General features: G+C 36.3%; 1 long non-coding RNA gene across 2 annotated transcripts in view; it reads right to left on the bottom strand.

The window, feature by feature from the left end:
• Positions 1 to 712: 712 nt before the first annotated feature.
• Positions 713 to 17,157, bottom strand: part of LOC122140133 — a 32,057-nt gene continuing 15,612 nt past the window's right edge. Inside the window, exons 3-4 of one of the 2 annotated variants that reach the window (XR_006156841.1) lie at positions 4,322 to 4,376; positions 713 to 1,190 (exon numbers count right to left, since the gene is read on the bottom strand). This is a non-coding gene — a long non-coding RNA (uncharacterized LOC122140133). Of the gene's footprint in view, positions 1,191 to 4,321; positions 4,377 to 13,800; positions 14,531 to 15,055; positions 15,149 to 17,157 lie in introns of those variants that run through there. The other variant, XR_006156840.1, reaches the window with a different exon arrangement.

Below are 17,157 nucleotides of genomic sequence, written 5' to 3'. Positions count from 1 at the left end.
TTACTCATTAAACTGAAAAACAAAATGACTCACCCCTATTTAATGGATTAATTTATCTAAAAATGAAAATTGAGTTATTTCAGGATTCTTTGATTAATAGAAAGTTCAAAAGAACAGCATTTATTTGAAAAAAAAAATAGACTTTACTGTTACTTTTGATCAGTTGAATGTGTCCGTGCTGAATAAAAGTATTTATTCTTTTACAGTATATTATTTTTAATATATATTTCACATTTTTATTTTGCTATTTAATTTATTATTATTGTTTTTTTTTCTTACGCCCTCATGTCATTTTTTTTTCAACTCAAAAGGCAAGATCTAAAGAATATTCATGCAGGTCCAAACATTGTCAGTTCATGAAATATGTATTAAAAGCTTCTAAAGGAGAAAAAAAAAAAAAAAAAACATAAGTGTGACATAAAATGTTCCATACAACTTATATTAAATTATGCACTAGATTAAAAGTCTTTTTAGGTCATTGAAAAACCTTGTGTGAGAAACAGACTGTATCATGCATCATTTATATCGCTACAAATCCTCTCCTCTAACAAAATTCTAAAGTTATATTAGTAATATAAATATCACTCCTGCTGTTTTATGGAAAAGAGATGCATAAAGTTTTTTTTTTGTTTTTTAATCAATCAATCAATAAATAAAGACATCATTTTTGGGAGAATTGTAATTAAAGTTACAAAACACCATAAATAGCAAAATATAATAAATTCTAAAATGACTAAGTTATATACATAATTAGATACATGTCGGTTGAATAGCTTTTGAGCTGTGCTTGTTCTCTCTTTCTAAAAAAAACCTTGCCTCTTTATGGGATCACATTCAGCACACTCGTTGCACACATTCACGTACCTTTATCCAGTGTAACGGCAAAAACGTAGCATGTCAGATTGAATACTATCGTCTTTTATTTTGACTTTATCTTTCAGTATTTTCAGTGCTCTCCGAGAGCTCTGATTGGTGATGGGGCAATGCATCATGGGGTGTGAGAAAAGGACTCAGTTTATCAGTCACCCCTTCGATAAAGACAGAAAATCCATGACAAAGTACTCCGCAGCAAGCAAACGCAGACCTCAACCGCAGACCTGATAATCTCGCAAGACTGACAGTGCCAAGCATCACAGATTTTCATTCTCTTTGGTTCCCTCTCTTCCTCCTCGATCGCTCACACTGGGGATCTGACAAAAGAGAAAAGAGAGATAGACACAGCTTTCAGGCCTTTTTAGATAGTGTCAGTCCATCTTTTGGCAAAGTCACATTTCCTTTTTTTCCCCCATTACTGCAGAGGAGTAACCTAATTCTCTTCTGAAAAGGTCACTTATCAAAGGGTACAACATCCATCACTCTGAGTAAAGTCATTACTGTGACTTCATCTTCTTGATCTAATCCATCGCTGAGGATTTCAACCATATATAACGTTCATTTCATGTCTGGATATAAATTTGTTTTACTGTACATCAGGACACGCATTATCTAAAAAGCAGGATTTATAGATGCCCTCGAAATCTGCAATTTAAAAAAAAAAAAAATTTACCCTCATGTTCTGTTGAGCTTAACCCGACTTCTATAATATGTGGAATCCTAGAGACCCCGATGCTGTTAAATGTGTTAAAATAATAATTGTAGCTTATATTTTCATTTAATAAGTTCCTCTGACCTTATCAAAACCCAACAGACAGACGTTATTGAAGCTTTAACCCACAAAGTAGGTCTTCATCACTCCTCAGAAATGTTGAAAATGTAATGTAAAGTCGTTTCTCATAAGATTAGCCAAAGTCAAGCATCTCAGACCCCAAACAGATCATGAAGGTTAAATTAATTTCATAACATTTGGCATCTTATGTACACTTAACTTCTCAAAAACTTTACATGTTTACTTTTTGCACAAAAGAATTAAAATGTTTGTGCACATGATGAACATCCACCTGATCTCATTCAAATGTGCATTATTTAACCTCTTTTGGTGATGGATCGCAAGCCTTTGTGAGAGATTATTGACAGGCCGTGTGATGCATGAATCCGTTAAAGGGCAAAATTTGATATGATGTGCACAGAAACAAGAGTGATAAACAACAACAGACACTCAGAATAACATCTTGACCTAGATAAACAGAATTAATCAAACTGCTTGACACTAATTGTGTATCCATTGGGCACACATGCACATTTCTACAGAGATACTAGATCAACATTTGGTAACAGGATGGAATATGTGGCTGACATATTGAAAAATGGAAGTGTCACCAAATGGCAATCTTGGAGATTTGGGGATCTTCGGCAAAGAGATTTTGGGAATCGACTTTATACAACCCATTTTCCTAATTAGAATTTTCCATTTTTCCATCAGCGTCCACCTGGTTTTGGTGAATATACAAAAGCGGTGTCTTGTGTTTCACAAAGTGTACATCTACCATTTTATGCAAATAGAGTAAGCTGTTCTACTTTAGAGTGTAACTGGGGAAAATCTGCAAAACACAAATGCCATTTTCACACCGATACAACCCCCAACCTCCCCAAAATAAATGTTGGAAATTTGTGTTTTGTTGGTATTTTTTGTGAACTAGCCTTAAGCATGTGTTTTTTTTTTTTTTTTTTTTTTTTTTTTTTTTTTTGGGAAATGCAAATCTAGTTATTGTTCCCAGCTGAAAAATCTTAAACTAGCCTAAGTTGGTTTAATGGTCTCCCAGCCTGGTCGGACTCATCTGTGAGATAGTTTTATAGGGATTTGGGGCATTTTTCAGCTGGTCAGACCAGGGTTATTAAGAATAAAACTAAAACCATAAAACAATTATATATATGTAAAACAAATTAATAAAGTTTAAATAAATAAAGTTACATAATTTACGGGAAAAAAAAAACATAAATTAATAAAGTTTATTTCAGCTAGTTGCCAAGGCAATAATCTCGATTAACTAAAACAAATAAAAATAAATGAAAACTAAAAAAAAAATGACAAAAACAAACCACAAAATGACTAAAACTACTTCAATTAACTAAAATTAAAGAAAAAAAAATCAAAACAGAAAATATTAAAATATAAACTAATTTGAAATATGAATAAAAACTATAATAGAATCTCATTTATACTAAGATAACCCTGGGTCAGATTAAACCAGCTTGACCTGGTTATAACAAACCATCTTATATCATTGAAGACCAGAAAACCATAGGTTGTTTTAAACTGCCTTTTTTTTCTCTTTCAAGCAGGGTATTTCTTTCAGGAAATGTAAACCTAGATATAATTTATATGTTCAGCTATATTATATACCAAGCACTATATTTCATACCATCTATTTAGTCAAAATCTGTTAGCATTTTCTTTACCGTAAACAAGACTCAGTTTTTCAATTAATAATACCATCTTGTTTGTTCAATGTGGCTTTTTGCACCAAGGTTTATTGAATCAATCAATAAAAAAAACACTTCACTGGGCAATAAAAGCCTGTAAGGGTGGGAGTATGCAAATGTAGAGTGGGTTTATTTATGATTGCGCAGGAAAGGATTGTTTAGGTATAATTTTTTGTCTTGCCAGATACGCTGCTGAGATTCATGATATCTGAGCTCAAGATTTGGCCAGCTCATCCTTCTTGCAGCAGATGATTCTCTACTTAGCTCAGTAAATTATGCATGCATTATTCATATAATAATGCACCCTTTAAATATTCCGATTTGAGAGGGCATAGAAGAATAAACATGCGGTAAGAACACAGCACTTAAAGGAAATCCCAAATTCAAGACAAGAGGAATGATCTCTGTAAATCTGAAAATGATCTCCGTAAATGTTACGTTTTCATATAGATCAGTTTCCTTCTCTATCACCCTTATACACACAAGCGTCCTGCCTCCCAGATATTGTACTGGTGTCATGCAAGGTAGGTGTTCCAGGTATCTTGTTGGGGGTCCAGCCTGACTGGTTTATCACTGATACTTCTGGTTCCAAATGATGCTCTAGCCTTGTGCTTCCATTTATCATCTGCCCCCAGGCAGCACACAGCTGAGCTAGGAGAGATAGGCAGTTTATTTTTCATAGTTATTTATTCTGTGTTCTCTCTGCCTTTGTGAGAGTGTGTATGTATTAGGGCTGTTGTTGGCATTGGGCAGGTATGGCCGAGAAAGGTATCAAGGAGCAAGGGAAGCTGAATTAATGTGCTGTAAAATAAGTTTTACGTATTATGTTTCTTTATACCGTAAAACACAAAATGAGATGTTTAGTTGAGTGTCCAAGATGCTCTTTCCATACATCAATTGTGGATGGTGATTCATACTGTCAAGCTGTCAATTTAAGCCATTATTCACTAAATGTCCTCACCAATTAAAAGAAGCCCCTTTGGAAGCCCCCTGGAAGTTGTATGGAAAAGAGAAACCTGAAAATAAAATAATAAAATAAAAATTCAGCATTAAAAAAGTAAAACAAACGAATCACAGGTAAATCATGACAATTTTTAATTTACAGGTGAACTATTAATTTAAATCTGCGGAGTAATTTATATGTGAATCATGCACTCGTCATTTCTAAATGACAGTATATTCTGCAGATTTAACAGTTTATATTTCTCACAGCTTCAAGCAAATTTAACATGCATTAATATTCATGAAGCCATATTGGTTGCAGCATTACAAAAACACTGACGCAGAGGAGTGGTAAGGAATTACCCAAGTAACCCAATCAGTTCCTTGGAAACATCATAAACAATAGCCTATTAGGAAGTCATATGGCGTTACAGTCAAGTGTTTTATTTGAAATTAAAAAAGAGATGCAAGAATACCTTCAGAGACACGAGTGGACGTGGAGCATAACAAACGCATAAGGGTAAAGTTAATAACAGAGCAATTTGTTTTGTGTCTGGTCTCATTGCTCTTTGCCATGCAGCTCATAATTATTCCTCTTTATTCAACTGGGCAAACCAATTAATTAAGCCTGATTAAATCCAGCTAGACCATAAACAATAAACATCATTGTGACATAACCAAACTACTGGAGGACTGACGCTTTTCTTTCAGAGAATCAGAAGTATTCATCTGAACACAGTCTCTGGGAGTGAAATAAAACAATCAGCAACATATCAGTGTGAAGGATCCGCAGTGTGCTGTACTCTGGGGTGGGGTGCAAAAGCAATTTTGAAGTGTTTGATACATCTGAGAGATCACAGGCTGCCATGTTTCCGGGCCCATCCACCTCTTTCGCCCATGGAGCTCTCAGTCAGACTGGATGTCCAAAAGCTTCTTCCTCAGCCAAGTGAGCACAGCGAAACTGCATTCAGATGCTATTAGATTGCCACACATCACAAAGAGACTCAGGTGGAAAAGCGTATCTAATGCACTTCCTGACAGTGTGTCAGTGAGGAAAGGTCCTGATATGAGAGAGTGAAAGTACCACAGAGCCATGGCCTGAACTTTAGAATGTATGCAAGAACATACATGTGCAGCATCATTCAAAATACTGGCGCAAAAAACAAAATGTGCAGCTATGAGACTTACCTGATTGAATGACCCGTTACATACCGTTTTTGAAAAAAAAAAAAAATCTGTATGCATGGAAAACATGGATGACTTATTACATTTGCCAAAATGTGCAGTAAAACCACAGTACCTGTGTAGAATACTGAATTCCATAATGTTAAACATTCCACTTGTATTTCCAGTATGACAACTGAATCAAAATAAATAAATAAATAAATAAATAAATAAAACTACTATTTGTTTAAAAAAGAATACAGTTTAGAATGCAAAATAACCCTAGCACTACTACTGGAAGTGTTCTATTCCAAATATAATCAAAAAGTCTGCTTATCAAGGCCATGCACTGTATCATATGTATAGATATAATAAATAATAATATATTAATAAATACACACACACAATCTGATAAAAAATACATACATATATATATATATATATATATATATATATATATATATATATATATATATAAATAAAATACACAGTTACACACTAACTGCCCTGTAAATCTAATAACCGGTTGCTCCACCCTTACTCTGCAGCAACAACTGCAATCAAGCATTTGCGATAACTAGCAATGAGTCTTTCACATCACTGTGGAGAAATCTTGGAGTACTCTTCTTTGCAGAATTGTTTTAATTCAGCCACATTATAAGGTATTCGAGCATGAATGGACTATTTAAGGTCATGCCACAAAATCTCAATCGGATTTAAGCCCGGATTTTGACTTGGCCACTCCAAAACCTTAATTTTGTTTATCTTGAGCCATTCAGAGGTGGACTTGCTGGTGTGTTTGGGATCATTGTCCTGCTGCATAATCCACGTGCGCTTGAGCTTGAGGTCACAAACTGACGGCCAGACATTCTCCTTCCGGATTTTCTGATAGAGTGCAGAATTCATGCTTCCATCAATTATGACAAGTCATCCAGGTTCTGACTGTTGGTATGATGTTCTTTTTATGAAATGCTGTGTTGGTTTTACGCCAGATGTAACGGGCTACACACCTTCCAAAAAGTGCAACTTTTGTCTTATCAGTCCACAGAATATTTGCCCCCAGGTTATGAATGTTGTTGGGGATAATCAAGGTTTTGTTTCTCATTTGTTCTTGAATTTCTTTAGATTACGGCATGATTTTCAGACAGGTTCTATTTAAGTGATTTCTTGATTCAACAGATCTGCCAGTAATCAGGCCTGGGTGTGGCTAGTGAAATTTAACTCAGCTTTCTAAAATAATGTGGTTAATCACAGTTCTTTCATGATTTAACAGGAGGGGTATTTACTTGCATTATCTTTGTGTAATATTAAAATGTATTTGATAATGTGAATCTTTTAAGTGTGAAAAATATGCAAAAAATGTTAAAAAACAGGAAGGGGCAAAATCCTTTTCATGGCACTGTACATACATGCAATAAATTATATAAATATTAAATAATACAATGTAGTGTAATAATGTGAATGCAAATAATAAAGATTTACAAAAATATTATGTATAATAAATACAAATTAAAAATAAGTCAAATATAACATTATATATTAATATACATATTTAAAGTAATATTATTATAAATAGACATTATTTTTAATCAAATTATATTTATTTGACATTATATTTCTAAAATTATCTTTTATTTCTTTGTAAATATATGAGCAACAGAACTAAACAATGTATCATACTAAAGTTTGAAAATGTTTATTGCTGAACTCTTACTGTCTGTAATATACTATTTTATTACTATATGTATTATCTGTAGTGTGCATTATATTTGCACATTGTATATGTACAGTATCTGCATGATATGTATTATTTTTTAAATAAATAGTAGTTCAAATACAGTGTGCAAATACAGTAAGAATTATATATTAAAATTAAATTCTGAAAGTAGCAGAAAATACTGTTCTTAGTTCTTACTGTTCTTGCTTAAACTCATGTGTGAAACTCCCTCTGCATATAAGATGCAAAGGGGATTATACATGTATTAGCATTATGACTTAAAAAAAAAAGTGCTTCTGAGTATTTCTAGTTTATAAATGTCATCATGCTCAGGCCATCAGTAACATATAACACAAACTCTCCTCCATGCAACAAAAAGATTGTCCTTTTTTGATAATGCAGACATTAAATTTTAATCCAGCACACAATGTTTTACCGACACAATTCATCCTACTGTGCTGAAGGTTTCTGCTTAAATGTTCTCGCCTCTAGAGAATAAAATGAATCACACTCTCTGTGCACAGGCCACCCCAAGGTGATTTATTTGCTGATTCCTTGTCACTGTGTAATTTATTGCAGTGCTTTTGTCTTCTTTTTTGTATACATGGAGTGATCAGGCAGTGCAGAGCAGCAAACGTGATTCTGTTCCTAAGGAGATTCACAGTGTCCAGGACTCCAGGTTAGCTCAAAAATCCAGGCGAAGAGTTTCAATATGAAACAATTTACATATTTTGTGAGAAATATAGCTTTTATTTATTTATTTATTATTATCTTGTCTGCGGCAGAGGACAAAAAAGAGAGATCTTAAAAGTAAATTTGTATTAACCTGTCAAAATGCAAAACACCATATCAAAAACACAATCACACATAAAACAGTGATTATTATATGATTTTCAACATTTATAGGGCTACCAATACACAGTATTAAAGGGATAGTTCCCAAAAAACGTCTAGTTTACGTATGTAACCCTTGTTCCCTGAAAGAGGGAACGGAGACGTCACGTCAGTGACCGACGAATTGGGATCTTGCTTAGAGAGACCAATCTACTTTGAATGTAAACTAAATGAGCCAGTGCACATTAGCATGCGATTATTGCATCTAGCTGCCACTGATCACAGTGTGAGCATAAAAAGGGTTACATAAAAAGGAACGAGGGTTATATATGTAACCGAGACATTCCCTTTCAGTCGGTCACTCTCAACGTCCCTACCAAAGCGCCATGGATTCCAGTGTCCCTTTTTGGTGCCGCGGCAGCAGCCATATGCCCTAGGAGCCTCTGAAATAGTTTCAGTGGGACTGCTGTCCTGCTTTTGAATGAATTCAAGCAGTTCAGCACCGACTGCACATTGCGCATAAGCCAATCATCGAGATGCGAACACCCTGCTCTCTGAGGACCTTGTACTGATATGCACGTCCCTCAAATGCAAACTGCAGAAATGGTCTGTGGTGCGGAAGGATCGACACATGAAAGTACGCATCGTTCAGGTCGATCGCTGCAACCCAATCTGGTGGACGGATGCATCCGAAGATGCGTTTCTGCATCAACATCTTGAATGGTAACCAGTGAAGGGCCTGGTTCAAGACATGCAGGTCCAAGATTGTTTGTAACCCACTGCCTTTCTTGGGTACAATGAAGTAGGGGCTGTAAAACCCTGTATTCATATTGGCTGGAGGGGCCGGCTCTATCGCATCCTTCGTGGGAGTGACGAGCAGGCTTGGGCGCTGTGGCCGGCGGCTGGGTGGAGGCAGCAGCTTCCGGCCGGGTGAGGGTGTGACGAATCTTCCTCTCCAGAGAGCTCTCACTCCGATGCAGTGATCGACAACCAGTCATCGTGAAAAGCACCGAAGGATACCACCGGTATGCTCTTTGAAGAGGGCTCAGCATGTTTCTTTGGCGGCTCAACTGGTTGCAAAGCCCTAGAGGAGCGATGGTTCCTCAAGGGTTGGTTTCCTGAGGGGTTTGCCACCACTGTAACCCTCAGACCACCCATGCTACTGCCCGAAGTAATCCAAGCCTGACTTCCGCCAGGAGAAACACTAGATCATGGCAGAGGCAACGGAGCACTGCCCCCCTGGAGGAAACAGAGCGTGGCCCGCAGCTCTGAGATGGTCAACTTCCCACAATGGGAACATGACTCATCCGCGAACGCCACCTCAGCATGTTTAATACCCAGACATGTGAGGCAGCGATTATGACCATCACCTGGCACAAGGTAACGACCGCATCAAGAAACGCACAGGTGAAATGGCATCTTTAAAAAGACGATCCCTCACTCGTGTAAGCTATTTAAAGAAATAGGATCTTTCAGGGAAATGCTCTTTTAGGTGCTGAAAGGAAATGGCACAGAGGAAATGGGCATTTGCAGCACGACAGTGGGTAGTGCAGCCTGAAGTGCGCAGACCACATGACACAGGAACGACCACCGCTGAAGCACCGTCCACTAACACAAGAAGCTCCCTAGAGCGTGCTAGACTCGTCACACATGAAGCAGTTTGGTAGGAGCAGAACGATGTTGCTGCTCGGCTCCAAAGTGAAAAGCTGGTATGCATTGCACCGGTTGCCTTTTTATGCTCATGCTGTGATCAGCGGCAGCTGGATCCAATAATCGCATGCCAAATGTGCATTGGCTCATTTAGTTTACACTCAAAGTAGATTGGTCTCTCTAAGCAAGATCCCAATTCGTCGGTTGCTGACTTGACGTCGAGAGTGACCGACTGAAAGGGAATGAAAATTACTCACCCCCAAGTCCTTCAGAACCTGTATGACTTACTTTCTCCTGTGAAACACAAAAGAAGATATTTTGAAAAACACAAAAAAGAGAGAAGAAAGTCATACAGGTTTGGAACAACATGAGTGAGTAATTTTATTTTTTGGGCAAACTGTTCCTTCGATTAAGAACAAATAATTATTAAATAATTAATACCAAAGAATAAAATCTATTATACACAAAAACAAACGCACACATTTATATATATATATATATATATATATATATATATATATATATATATATATATATATATATATATATATATATATATATACAAATATTATATTATTAATATAATTCAGTTAAATATGTATTATATTATATTATTAATTATAATTAAAAATTAATATATATATATATATATATATATATATATATACAGTATACACACACGAATACAGCGTAATTAATACAAAGATTAAAATATTATATATATAACAAATTATATGTGTGTGTTTGTGTAGTATAATATGTAGTGTACACACACACACACACACACACAGTAACATATATATATATATATATATATATATATATATATATATATATATATATATATACACACACATATTACATTTTATAAATTTTTACAATCACTAAAATAGTCAGTGCAAAGTAACAACTTAATCTAAATATTTACCGCACAGGATTGTGGATGATTAGTGATATCAGGTTTGCCCCTATATGTGGTACATGTGTGTCTGTGTAAGGAGGGGGAGTACATTTCCCTGACATTTCGCCTGCTTGAATATTAATAGATTGTTTCAGCTCTGCTCCGTGGCATCCTGTCAGGATGCGCTGCCTGGAAACACCAGCTTTGGCAACTGATGATTCCACACTGTGCCAGTTGCTTCAACCACCCTTATCATCCCCCTGGCAAAGTGCCGTGCCCTGCCCTCGCTGCCTACACACCCAGTCTACCCCGCACCTACTGAGATAATGTAATAGCAGTCACGGTCAGCCCAGCTCCGTTTGCCTACCAGAAAGCAATGAGGCATGCTTAAGATGCATACATCTGCAGAATTCAGAAAAACAGAGACGTTCATAAAGATCAGAGAACATTTGGCCAATGATGTGCAGGTCTTTGTGTAGATACTGACAAACAGATGTGTTTTGTCTGTGAAATCACTGTGGATAAATTTAAGGACGAGAAAGTGATCTGATAGTTCAATTGTTTGTGATATTTGTTTCGGTTGAATGTTGCAGGGGAGTAACAGAAAATCAGGTTAGCCAGGTCAGTCAACAGTGAAATTAGTAAGACACCAGAAGTGTGTCTGATGCATGCCAGACCTGCATTTAAAAAAATAATGAGCTCTCAATCTTTTGATTCATTGTTTTTTACTTTCTAAAATAAACTGAGTTTTATTTATGTGCTTCGTAATGATGCTCTCCAGTTGACCATATAAAGATATGTTGGTAAATACAAAAATAAGAGATTCAGAGTCTGGAAAAATTATAAATATCTGCACAATTATATTAATACCCAAATTGTATTCAACAACTTAAAGGGGTTAGTTCAACCCCAAATGAAAATGTTGTCATCATTTATTCAGCCTTTTTTTTCCAAACAAAATGTTTTTTTTTTCTTTTTTTTTTTCAAAACAAAATGTGGGGACCAGAAAATGTTTTGTTACCCACATTCTTCAAAATATTTACATCTGTGAGAGTAAAAAAAAAAAAAAAAACTCAAACAGGTTTGGAACAATTTAAGGGTGAGTAAATAATGACAGAATTAAAACAAACAAAAAAAACTAATAATTGATTATAGAATTATATAACATTATATCTTGCATTTAAAAAATATATATTTTTATATATATATATATATATATATATATCTTGCATTTAAAATATATATATTAAACCTATACTGTATTATTTATAGCAAAAATATATATTAAAAAAAGACAGGAAACTAATGTATGGAAGGCTTCCATACAATTATGAACAAACAGGCAAACAATTAAGAAAGAAACCCATGCATTAATCATATATTTAATATGAATTACTCAAATACATTTTGCAATTAAAATTTTAAAATCACTATTACAATATGAACATAAGCATAATTTATGCAACTGGCATTGTTTATTATTTTGCATGTCTTCATCTAACAAATTTTGAAGCAGCCAATTTTGCCTGTTTAGGCCCTTTAAGGATTGTTCTTCAGGAAACAATAGCTTTTGATGATAAATATTTTGTAAATGTGATGAACGTGGAGCTCCAAATTCTTGTTAGACAATCAGGCTCACATTGGTAAACACGGCCGTTTCTCTTGTCCCACCAGCACAAATTCATTTTGACTGAATCTTAATTAACAAATCAGTCTTGGTTTTATTTGAATATGCATGTCCTGAGCACAGAGGACATCGGAGAGAAAGACAAAAAGCAGGGGACAGTAGAAAGTTTACCGTGACAGTTCAGCAAACAGCAGCGGAATTGCTAAATGGCTATAGAGGGCAAAAAGCAGCGGAACGGCAACCTTGCAAGCCCGCCACCATTTGTTAACCACATTGGAAATGTTTGAGTAAATATGGTATAAATTTATGCAAATAAGAACGGTAATAAAGCACCTTGTGACAGAGAAAGTGAATATAAATGGCACTGCTTCCTAGATAACCTAAAACGAGGGCTTTGTGAAATGAAGATGTATAAATCAATTGTGGAACTTGTCACAAAACTTGTCTCCTTGTAGCTGCTCTAAGTATGTGTATGTATTCAAGCAAGGCAGGAGAATTTCTCTGTCCTCTTCCACAAGGATATTTTGTCACTCTGTATTCATAGCCCACGCCTTCATAAGCAAAGGACAGGAAGTAGCATCCTTGACCTTTCCATAGAAGTCCACAAAATGAAGAGAAAGATCATCATTAATCGCTAGTCATCTGCTCGCATTTCTTACAGCTGGTTCTTGTCATTTCAGATAATGAGACGGAACAGGCTCTGCCAGAGACGCGGTCTCAGCCGTGGCTGACCATCGTGCATGCCCTTGAACCCAGCTGGACCTCCCAAGAAATACGGCAACTCATTATTCTGTCAGATGTCACATCGAGCCAAGCGAGAGTGTCAGTAACTGCTTCCAAACGGAGATGGAGATTTCACATTGTTTAGCGGGATCCCAGAATAGAAGGCGTATTTCAAAGCGTTGACTTTCACAACAGTGCTCGGTTAGTATGTTCACCGTGCCATGACTTTTTAGTGTGCACCTCATTATTAATGATTTTACTACTAGGCTGTTGAAACACAAAGAAGGGGAGTGTGGGGACAGTGTCATGTTGCTTCAACTGATCAAATGATAAATAATGATAAACATGGGCTCAAATAAATGCTTTGTTCTTTCGTATTTTCTTCAGACTAGAGAACGGAGTTGAAAAGAGCAACTGGGGAACAATAAAGCAATATTGCAAGAAACTCCCCCAGCTTATAAAGGATTTCGCAATTGGATTGCAAAATGCAGTTGGAACAAACAGACAAAGAAATAAAAATCTTACACTAACACAACCTTTATGTAATTAAATAGGTTACTAAAAATACTTTTTGTCATTTCAGTTTTTTTCAAGAATAATTAGAATATGAAAGGAAGTAGAATTTATGCAGCTGGCACTGATTCATTATCAGAAAAATGCTAATTGTTGACATCTAACAACTTTTGAAGTGGCCAGTTTCACTCCTGTAGGCCCTTCTGGGATGGTAATTTCAGAAAACAACAGCTTTTTGTAAATTTCATGAATGTGGAGCTTTAAATTCTTATCATGAGACACATAGGATGGAAGTGTGGGTATAGTGGTATGTTGCTTCAAATGATAAAATTGTAAATAATGATAAATACAGACTCAAATAAATGCTATGTTATTTCATATTTTCTTCAGAATATAGAACGGAGTAGAAAAGGGCAACTGGGGAACAGTGAAGCAATGGTGCAAGAAACTCCCCCAGCTTATATTTTGCAGCTGGATTGGAAACTGCGTTTGGAACAAATGGGTAAACAAAGAAAAATCTTACACCAACCATATATTATCTTTACATAATCCTATGGGTTACATTTTGCAATTTCAATTTTAGAATAATTAGAATATGACAGTAAGCAGAATTTATGCACCCAGCACTGATTCATTATCAGAAATTCAAATTGTTTTGCATGTCTACATCCGAAAACTTTTGAAATGACCAATTTCACCTCTATATGCCATTTAGGATTGTGTCTTCAGGGAACAGCAACTTTTCATAGAAAATTGTTTAAATCCCTAAATTATTATGATCAAAACACAAAAGAGAGAGGTGCGGGGAAAATGTCAAGTTGCTTTAGCTGATCAAATGGTAAATAATGATGAATACAGGCTCACACATATGCTTTTCTCTTACGGATTTTCCTCAGACTAGAGAACAGAGCTGAAAAGAGCAACTGGGGCACAATAAAGCAATGGAGCAAGAAACTCCCCCAGCTCCGAGCATGAACGACGCAATAAAAGTCTGATTATTATTTAGAGAGAATATTGCCTCAATAAAACAGCAATTCCGGGCAGGATTCACAGGACACAGCACCAAGGTCTCGCTGTGGAGCCATATTGGGACAGATTTCTGTGGTAGAAAGTAGAAAATGAAACCGTTAATGACCAGAAATCTGAATAAAAATACCAGCTTCATATCTGTCGGAGATGCTAATGTAGCTCCCTTGGAAAGTGCAATAGTGCATCAGATCATCTCAGTTTGGTTTCTAGTGTCTGATCTGTGCTGTGATACATGAGGGGTTGGAGCTAAAGCATTGTAGTGGATATTCAGCGCAGCGTTCACCTCATGACCCGGGATGAGGATAGATAGTAGCACTGGCCAAGCCTCATCCATTCACTCAGAGTGCTGCTGGGCTGGGAAATGGCAGCCTATGACAATATCTCTATTAGGAGTGATGGAAAGCATGTCAGCAAGCCTTTATTAACAGCCCTTGCTAGCCTGCACCAGACCTGCTGCTATTTGAGTAATGCCACTCAGCAGTGCGCCCCAGACCTTTAATGTATACCCACATCCCACTGCTGTAATTTCCTGAGAGGGTAGGTCGTTAGTTTTGATTTGTATCAAAATATATTAATAAATTATTCTTTCAATTACCTGTGGCCTTCAACATGGAGATGCCAAGCCAGGGGACATTTTTCACATGGGGGTTGCAAATCAGAGCAAGTGCTTCAGAGTTTACCAGCTCACCTGAAAAACATCTAAATTCAGCAACTGTATCCATGAAAAGAGAGAACAACAGAGCGACAAAGAGAAAAAGAGCAGAGAAATAAATAAGTTGGGAGGAGAGTGAGCAAAGAGAAAATGGCCAAATGTACTAAATACTATGTACAGCTACTTGAAAACTTAGTTTAAGTACAAAATAGAAATTAGCCATAAAATAAACTACTGACAGAAACAGTTTCAGTGAGCAATATATTTTTGAATACATAACTAATCAAATTAAATTTAATTATTTCGTCAGAGCATTGTTCATCTGATACAAAATATGGCTACAAGCAAATCAAGAATATGATGAATGATAATGAACAGTACTAAATATTTTGCAACAAAAAATTATATTCATTCAAAAGAATCTGTGATCATTTGTAACACTTCAAAATATGGTTTAATTTATTAACATCTGCTCATTAAGTATTGTGACCTGACAATGAACAGTTTTTTTTAACAGCATTTTGTTTTATGGCAAACTGAACTTTATTGTAAAGTTCATTTAAAATTTTTTTTTTAAATAATTTTGTTTACACTTCCAAGTGTGACACATGAAAGGAAGAGAAGAGGCTTTTGGAGAGTGAGTTTGATAATTGCCTTAGTTATTCTGAGCAACATCGCTTTAAACATAAAAGATCATCATAGTATGCCACAACACACCAGAAAAGTTACTGGAAAATATATTATATACTATATTGAAAACAGCTGAGCTACTGTCACACTACTAGAAAATGCAGTTAAGGTAGAAGTGCCCTACTTTTCGTTAGTCACTTCCAAGCACTGAATATGAAGTAATGAAATATGAAGAATAAATGAAGAGTAAAAAAAAATCTACACGTGTGTACACAATTGCATTCATATTTCATACAATGGCCGTCTGAGCAAGGGTATCTGTCAATCACAAGGGATCCGGAACTCTCTGGTGACATTCAATGCCCTTTTCACATTTCCTCTGGGGACAGAAGAGAATAAATCATAGGAGTGTAGAGACCCAGAACTCATAACATGAAAAACAAAGAACAGGCAAATGAAGAAGCAGAGTCTTATTTCTATGGAAATCGATTACACACTACACCTCACCCTACATCTATCTATCTATCTATCTATCTATCTATCTATCTATCTATCTATCTATCTATCTATCTATCTATCTATCTATCTATCTATCTATCTATCTATCTATCTATCCATCCATCCAACACCTCAGCTTTAAGAATAGTCAGTTTCTCCAGTCGGGCACAGAAAACTGACACTGACACCCAGGAAAACAGGACTAGACTGTAACTATTTGTGTTCATTGAGTGCGTAATCCTTGACAACAGACTTAAGCAACTCTTGTTTCTTCTCAAAGGGCACAGATTCACAGGTGATTGATTATGTGCTGCCCTGAGTTGAACCCAATCCACAAAAGCCAAAAGATCATAGCTGCAAATCGTTCATAAGATCACACCTGAGAACCAATCTCTCTCCAAATTGCTCATTCCATAACAAGTAACCAGGCCATTTTACCAATGATTCAGACTGATATCGGCCGGGATGGTCAGCTACTCTCGGAGTGCCTGGTCTGAACCACACGTAGTCAGAGCTGTCAGATACGGTGGCCGATGCGAGGTAGTGGAAAGGGCCGTTCCGGCCCGCAAAATGATTAGAGAGGCTGGAGCTGGAACGGGGCGGACAGCAGAGTGGACTTCTGGGGGAAGAGCTGACATGAGTCCACAACAGAAGATGAACTGTGTAATGAATCCGGAGGCTCCCTGCAGCCCAATCCCAATTGCTCATCACATACTGATCATTCCAATCCATGGCCTAATAGTCCCGCAAGGTTCTGCTTATGTTCAGTCAATCCACTCAGCCTCCTGGCAGCTAATGAATTTGGCGTGAAGGCCTCAGAACGGGTCTTGCTCAATTTCAGTCATGAAGGTTCACTGGTTCGCATGGATCATAATAGAAAACTGGACCAGTTTCACCATGAGATTGACTCATTTTTA

This window comes from Cyprinus carpio, chromosome B17, assembly GCF_018340385.1.
Source record: "Cyprinus carpio isolate SPL01 chromosome B17, ASM1834038v1, whole genome shotgun sequence".
In the NCBI taxonomy this organism is placed as follows: domain Eukaryota; kingdom Metazoa; phylum Chordata; class Actinopteri; order Cypriniformes; family Cyprinidae; genus Cyprinus; species Cyprinus carpio.
This window is presented reverse-complemented; position numbering and strand designations above follow the sequence as displayed.